The following is an 8576-nucleotide window of genomic DNA, read 5'->3' on the forward strand; positions in this document are numbered from 1 at the left end:
CCATTGGAGCTTGGAAGAGTGAGTCCACCATACTCTTTCCCCTTGTTATGGCTTGTTGGTCATCGGATGTGTCGATGGCAAGCCCTCCCCATATGTCTTTTGAGGTCCATTTCTTCTCAGCGTACTCTGCAGCAACCTTGAAATTACTTGATAAAGGCCTAAATTTGTTGATCTTGGAGTTCAGCTTCTTCAAACTACTTCCCACGAATGGCGAGCTTGAAACAGAACCAGAGCCATTCAAGCTCAACTGCATCAAATACACTTCTTTCTTTATACCCAATAGAGCACCAGATTTCAAACACTTAACAGACTCCATCACTCAGAGACAGATTTTAGTTTTCCAAGTAAAATTGAATCAAGCTTAGAAATTTAAAACAACAGAAACTAAATTATTGAATTTCCTTCGAACTGGGATCAGACGGACTTCTTAGTTAAAAAAACAGACGATCGATAAAAGCAATGAAATGTTGCATAAAGAATCTCCTCTACATTGATTCTTCCTCCCCCTCCTTTTTCCTTTTTCCTCTTTCTTGTTTCTTTCCTCTTCCTTTCTTTCACAGCCACTCTTCCCCCTCTAATGGGTTAGATCTACCATTTCTTCACCTAGATCTACTTTAATTTATTTTTATTATGTTTTTGTGTTTGAATAAGGATCTTGCATGTTTTCTTCTCTAGATTTTGATTTCCTCCAAATGTCGTGGATCTTTGTTCATCAGTCTTTTCGGTGCTCCAACGACAAAAAAATTAGATTCTTAGTGATGAGATTTTCAGATCTAAGGAAGTTTGGCATCTCTTGTAGATCCATCTTGTAATTTGTGTATTTTTTTTGTTTAATATTTATTACCCAGTTTAGATCGATGGAGTCAGATTCGTTGAATAGTTGCTTGATAGTGTCTAGTGTAATCTGGTGTCGTCTAACAAGTCTGGCGATGTCTGTTTTAGTTTTTGTATTGTATTACTTGTTCTTGTTTTTTAGTTCTCAGTTTGTATCGTCCGCCCTTCCGGTGGAGATAGTCAGTGGTGTGTATTGGATTTCAGTATAATATATTTGAGGTTTTCCTCCTCTTTAAAAAAAAAAAAAAAAGTAACATTTAGTATGAATAAATATATTTTTTTTTATAGAGATTTTAAAAATTTTAAAAAATAAAAGCATTCACATTGGTTGCGGTAAACATTGATCTGTCAACAAAATACTGCTTGAAAATAAAAAAATTCATCCAAAAACACTGTTGCATCGGTATCTGATGTTCATCTGATAAATAACGACAACACTTGATGATTCGCCACCTCTACAGAATCACTAGTCAACAAATATAAATAAAATATTCATCACTTTATAGTATTTTATTCTTGTTTATTTTGCTTGTGTATGCATTGATATAGTCGCCAACATTATTCTTATTTATTCATTTTAAACAATTTAATAATCCAGTTAATGATTCCACAAAAAATCTTTTATTTTAAATACTAATTTATTATTAACTGATATATATTACTAATTAAAATATTACACACTTGAAAATAAAACTAAAACTTAAAAAATTACACACTAATAAATGTAGTATGATTGAAACTATTGAACAAGAATGAATGAAGCAATTGTTGTAGGCAATACAATGACATTGTCTCTATTTATAAGTAAGTTTAGAAATAGAGTCGTTGAAAATCTTTACTATTCAAATATAACCATTGTAAATGTTACTATTCAAATATGGTCGTTAGGAATATTTGCTTTTAGATTATTATTAATTAATATTTATCATTTATAATTAATAGTAATTAAATTTCCTAAAATTAAATATAAATTAGAATGTATTTCGTATAATTTTACCTAATATAATCGAATAATAATCAAATAAGAGAAAATTATTATTCTAATATTATATAGATTTAAAATAGAGATACTCATGATGTTCCTGTTATATGAAGAATGTCAAAAAGTGATATTTGAGTAGGTACAATAAAGAATGTGATAAGAGACATCAATGGGAGTGCTCTAATGCTAAGCAGATAACCGCACACTGATTCTTCAAGTAGCTAAAAGTCATTTATTTAAAATTTTACTGGAGTTTGTCGTATTATTACACAACCCGCCACCTCATCGTTTTCTGAACCCTAATTGCCCAGAGGAAATCCAATCCAGTCCTGTAGTAATCGGTTTTCGTCATCTTGACCCATTTTTGGACCCGCAAACCTATAAAAAGTCATGTTGACCCATTAGCACAATGCAACAAAACTCTATAAAATATCTAAAATTTTAAGAGAAATAAAAAAAAGTGACACCTTTTTAGGGTTTTGTAAAAAAAAATAAAAAAATAAAAAAAGGTTTAGTTTTCTAGGGTTTTTTAAAGAGAGAAAAATAGGGTTTGGGGTTTTTTTTTTTTGATAAAAAGTGACAAATAGGGTTTTAAGAGGGAGGTGGTCTCATAGAAGATAGAAAAAGGGAGCTCTCTGTGACACAATTGAAAAGGAGAAAAATAGAGAGCAAACCGTGAGAGAGAAGAGAGGGGGCTAGCCAGAGGGAGCCGCACAATCGGAGAAAAAACAGAGTGTAGAAGGAGAGCAGAATCAGGAGAAGGTAATTGGCACATAGGCAACCACATTCTCTCCATCTATTGTTTCGTGACTTCTTGCTTTCATGCTCTTAGTTTTGATTTTCATCACTTTCGCTGCTGCATCAGTGTAGGTTAAGGATGGATTTGAACAATTTAGACCATGCCCAACTGACGAGACTGAGATCAATGCCCCATAAATGGCTGTGTAAAGATATAGCTGGGAGGCCGAGGCTGCCTCTGAACAATGCGAAGATGTTGGCTGGCCGAGAAGCTAATCATTCTGGACGCAGTCGGTTTTCATCAGCAGATCGTTGCCATATGCTAAGTAAATATTTGCCTTTCAGTGTGACTTTGATTTTGGATGATACGAGTAGAAGGGTCTATGTTTCGCAGTTCTCTGCTGGCGGCTCTTTGTTCGTCGCAGCGTTTCAGGTATCATCCTTGTCATTATATTGAACCTTTTTCTGGGGAAATTTGGCAATTTCAGACCTACTTAACATTGAAACTTGTTCGGTTTAGAATTTGAGTAGGGGGAAGAAAATTTTACGGCTTCGTATGGATTAGAAAACCATTTAGAGCTTCGTATGCATTTTCTCAAAAACCAGCTATTAATTCCCTTTCTTTATACAGTTTTTGTTTGATTTCATTTTTATTTCAGACATATATTAAAGTGTACGATGTGGATAATGAATGGAAAATTCGGAAGGAATTTAGTACACAGAAAACAATTCTTGCTATCACTGATACTTCTCTTTCCCCGGATCAGCGTTTTCTTGTGAGTTTCTCTCTTGATTTGTTTAGATGGCACGTAATACTCTAAGATGTTTCTTTTTATCCATAGTCAATATCTGTATTCCTGTCATAGGTATATTCCAACATGACTCCTGCTGTCTATATCATTGACATGGCAAATTTTACGGTATGTTGTGTGGGGATCCCACTACTGTAATCGAATGATTGAATGGGCTGGGATTTCCCAGTATAGTATTTATTTGTTTTGTTTTGGTCTTACCTAGATTGAGCTTTTGGATCTTTCCACAATTTATTGATTTGTCCTTGAATTGCATGTGTTTTGCTTGCAGCAGACAAAGGATGGTTTAATGTTGGACCTTTCTGATAATGGAGGTTATCCTTTTCATGTATTTTCTGTGAAATTTTCACCTGATGGGTGAGAACTTGTCGCTGGAAGTAGTGATGACTCTATATATGTTTGTGATCTTGAAACGAATAAGGTCTCTCTTAGAATTCTTGCCCACGAGGTATCTCTTTCCGCTTTTGCTACTTGACCACCCAGCCTAGCTTATCTAATCTATTGAGCTGAATCTGTGTGGGAACATAAATTTTTGGGGATTGAAGTTCGTTTTTTGCATTTCAAATTGCAGTCCGATGTAAACACTGTATGTTTTGCTGATGAAAGTGGTCACCTTATCTATTCTGGGAGCGATGACAACCTTTGTAAGGTAACATCATTTTCTCCTTTTAATAACAAGATTTCAAGAATTTTTTTTAACCCTCTTGGTAAATTTCATTTCTTTTTACTGGCTGGAATGTGAGTTTAGTTTACCATTTCTACTTGGCTGGATTGTAAGTGGTTTGTTGTTAGCATATTTTTTTTTTATGATTTTTATGTCTTCATTAATTTTATTTTTTCCCCTTGGATCTTTTATAAACACTTGTAAACTTTTACAGGTGTGGGATAGACGTTGCATCAGTGCTAGAGGGGAGCCTGCGGGGTTCCTGATGGGACACCTAGAAGGCATTAAATGTATTGACAGCCGTGGAGATGGTCGTTATTTTATCTCAAATGGTAAAGATCAGTCCCTCAAGCTTTGGGATGTTCGTAAAATGCGCTCCTCTTCTACTTGGTATGCTGAAATGCTCACCTTTTGATTTCTCTCGAGTGCGAGCCGATTGATGATTGATGTCTTAGATTTTATCTTCCTTGGAAATTAAAGTCTTATTTCGACGGTGTCCTTGTCAAATCGGTATCTTAATTTGCAAAAATAAATAAATAAATTGTGTTATGAGAGTAGCATGTACGTTTTCGAAATGGAAAAGCATAGTTGGGCAAAATAACTATGGTCTTCTACTTTGTTCCAATTATCTCAGTAATTTAGGACAACCAAGGGATCATGAATGGGACTACAGGTGGAATGATTACCCTACTGAATTAAGAGATCGGAAACACCCCGGCGATCAGTCGGTAGCTACATATAAAGGGCATTCTGTCTTGCGTACTTTTATTCGGTGCTACTTTTCCCCGGCTTATAGGTGAGGACAATTTGTCTTTTTTTTTTTTTTTTCTGTTCTGTTCTTTTTTTTTTTTTTTTTTTTTTCCATCGGAGAGTTGTGAACATAATGGGCTGGTGCTACTGTGCTTGTATAGGACTTGATTCAGAACCCTACTTCTATATGATTAGTCTCATGGCGAGTTTGGAAATAATATATGGCTGCTTTGCGAACATGTTGATTTGGATTTCACCTGGTACAATCTTCCAACTTTAATTGACAATGTTTTTAATCTCTTTGATTGGTCTTTGCATGCAGCACTGGCCAGAAGTATATCTACACTGGATCTGAAGATTCTCACGTTTATGTTTATGACTTGGTGAGTGTTGGAGTATTAGTACAGGTTTTCCGTGTCTGTATGCTCTCGCATTAGCGTAATTGTGAATTAGAGATTAAATTGGTTGGCAAGCAGACGCAAACGATTCTAGTGCTTTTGACCATGCTTATGTTTTACGTTTAACTTGGTTCTCTCTCTCTCTAGGTAAGCGGAGATCAAGTTGCGGTTCTCAGGTTTCATGATTCACCTGTGAGAGATTGTAGCTGGCACCCGTATTATCCGATGTTACTTAGCTCTTCATGGGACGGGAATATTGTGAAGTGGGAATTTCCTGGAAATTGATTATTGATTGGATAAAGAGAAAAGCAGACATATCACCTAGAGAAGTATTTTTGTTTGATTAGAGCTGCCCAATGTTACAAAATGGCTCATGGCAAGTTCAAATCAGTGACAGATTGTCCTTCATCTTCAATCCCTGTTTTAGGAAATCCAACTCATTCAATTTCTGTTTCAGGAAATCAAACTCAGTTTGAAAACCTTCAATTTTCAATGCCTCAGTTGATGAATCAAACTCCAAACCCTTTTCGAAACCCCTTACTACCTTACTCACTTTGATTTCTCTTTGAGTTTGATAGCATTGACATTGACAGGCAACAATTTCCATCTCTGGATCAACCAACTCGAAACAGCTCTCAAAGCAGGAAATAAGAATTTTTTTGTGGTAGGGACACTCAAAGCTCCAGAAGAAGGTCATCCGAGTTATCAAGATTGGATTCAGGTTGATAGCTTGGTGAAGACCTGGATTACCAATTGTGTCTCACAAGACATTATGGTGAGTGTTTCAACTGCAAATACATTGCATGAGCTATGGATGGACCTGAAAAATAGGTATTCCACTGCGAACCCGACCAGAGATTTTGAGCTTACACGTGCAATATCAACCATCAGGCAAGCTGGTGCACCGTGTGGTGTTGACAAGATCTCTTTGGCTCAACAGAATAAAGAAAAGCTGCTTCAGTTTCTTATGGGTCTAGATGATCAATATGAGCATGTCACAAATCAAATCCCTCTCATGGATCCACTACCAGATGTGAACAAAGCCTTTGCACAGATTTGTCAAGTGGAAAGGAAACAAACTGTTAATCAAAGCACCAAGAAGAATCCTGTTGTCGAGAAGGATTCAGAATCTCAAACTGCAGGGAAAAATTCTGTCAATGGAAACAAAAATCCAAGAAGGAACAACACAGACAAAGAAAAGTCATTATGCAAATATTGTAAGAAGACTAACCATACGGTTGATAAATGTTTTAAGTTGGTTGGATATCCTGTAGATTATGAGTTTACAAACAAAAGGCCAAGGCAAGGAAATTTGAACTTTAATGACAAGAAGGGAAACCATTCTGCCAATCAAGTGGAGACCAATCTTCAAAGCCAGCAAAATACTTCTATGCAATTTTCTGGTGACCAATGTCAGCAGCTGCTGGTCTATTTAAAGGCGAACATGGGAACTGGAGATTCAAATCATATGGCTTCAGTTTCTGCAGTTGGAGGCACTAAAATTTTTAATTTAAAATGGATTATTGATACTGGTGCTTCCTCTCACATTTTATGCATGTCTGAATACATCATAGAGACTGCATAATTCCTTTTGTCACACTGCCAAATGGAACGAGACATAAAGTTAGTCATGCGGGAGAAGTTAGACTAAGAAAGTCTTGAAGGATGTTCTTTGTGTACCAGATTTTAATTTTAATCTAATCTCAGTGAACAAATTACTTAGAGATAGAAATTGTGAGTTGATTTTCTCCCCAACTTCATGTCGAATGCAGGATTTAACCACTTTGAAGAGAATTGGGATGGGAGTCATGCATGAAGGACTATATCATCTTTTAGAGGAGTTAAAACCAGAAGAGAAGATTTGTGGATTAATTAGTGCTGCAGTGACAGATGGTTTATGGCATAAAAGATTGGGTCATCCATCTCCTAAAGTGTCTCAGCTTATAGGTCCAGATTTTGTGGAAAACTGTCAAGATTGTAATATTTGCCCCCCAGCTAAGACGAAAATAAATTAGTTTACCCTTAGTACAACTAAGAGCTTAGCTCCTTTTGATCTTTTGCATGTAAGGAGGCTTCTCAAATCTCACATTGGTGTCAGGCTATGAGTGAAGAAATAAAGGCATTGCATGAAAATAATACATGGACTATAGTGAAGTTACCTAAAGATAGGAAAGCTATAGGGTCAAAATGGGTTTATAAAGTTAAATATAATCCAGATGGTACCATTGAAATGTACAAAGTTAGACTTGCAGCTCAAGGTTACAATCAAACCTTAGGTTTTGATTATCAAGAAATTTTCTCACCAATGGTTAAGATGGTCACCGTGAGAATTTTCTTGGCTCTGGCAGTTTCTAACGTTTGGTTCATTCATCACTTGGATGTCCACAATGTTTTTCTCAATGGAGACTTGCATGAGGATGTCTACATGAGAATGCCACCGGGTTTTGAAACACATGATGCAAGTCATGTGTGCAAACTAAACAAGTCTTGGCATGGCTTAAAACAAGCCTATAGACAATGGAACATGAAATGCAAGGAGTCTTTAATGGAATTTGGATTTAAACAATGCAAAAGTGACTATTCTGTTTTCATTTATACCAGGAATGCATCTAAAGTTATTCTCTTATTGTATGTTGATGACATGGCTATTGGAGGAAATGATTTACTTTTAATACAGGAAATTAAAACATATATAGCTTCCTGTTTCAAGGTTAAAGACTTAATAGATTTAAAGTATTTTGTAGGACTTGAGATACATAGATCAAATGAAGGAATGAATATCAGTCAAAAGAAATATATTCTTGATCTGCTTTTAGACACTAACTTCAGGGATTGCAAGACAATCACCTCTCCTATGGATACAAATTGCAAGTTAACAGGTGATCAAGGAGACATTCTAGATGATCCAATGCAATACAGAAAGTTAGTGGGAAAGCTGATGTACCTGAATCTGACTAGATCAGACATTAGCTACACCATTAACACCTTAAGTCAATTCATGAGGACTCCTACTACTCTTCATCTGAAAGCTGTTCAAAGAGTTCTTAGATATCTGAAAGGGACTTCTAATCGTGGTCTTTTCTTCTCTGCTGAACAATCTCCCAACATTGAAGCCTACTGTGATGCTGACTGGGCAGCTTGTGCTTCTACTAGAAGGTCTATTACAAGCTACAATATTCTACATGGTAATGCCTTAATATCATGGAAGTCGAAGAAACAACAGACAGTGTCCAAATCTTCAGCAGAGGCTGAATACAGATCAATGGCAACTGTCACCAATGAAATAGTTTGGATAAATTCTTTGCTGAATGAGTTGCAGATGCGAACAAAGAAACCTATACCTCAATCTTGTGATAGCCAAGCAGCCATACATATTGCATCAAACCCAGTCTATCACG

The 8576-nt window shown here is 36.0% G+C and overlaps 1 pseudogene; it reads left to right on the plus strand.

Annotated features, from left to right (window-relative positions):
• Positions 1 to 2421: 2421 nt before the first annotated feature.
• On the plus strand, positions 2422 to 6528 carry LOC120001129 (annotated as a pseudogene).
• The last annotated feature ends 2048 nt before the right edge of the window (positions 6529 to 8576 follow it).

Source organism: Tripterygium wilfordii, chromosome 6, assembly GCF_013401445.1.
Source record: "Tripterygium wilfordii isolate XIE 37 chromosome 6, ASM1340144v1, whole genome shotgun sequence".
Classification (NCBI taxonomy): domain Eukaryota; kingdom Viridiplantae; phylum Streptophyta; class Magnoliopsida; order Celastrales; family Celastraceae; genus Tripterygium; species Tripterygium wilfordii.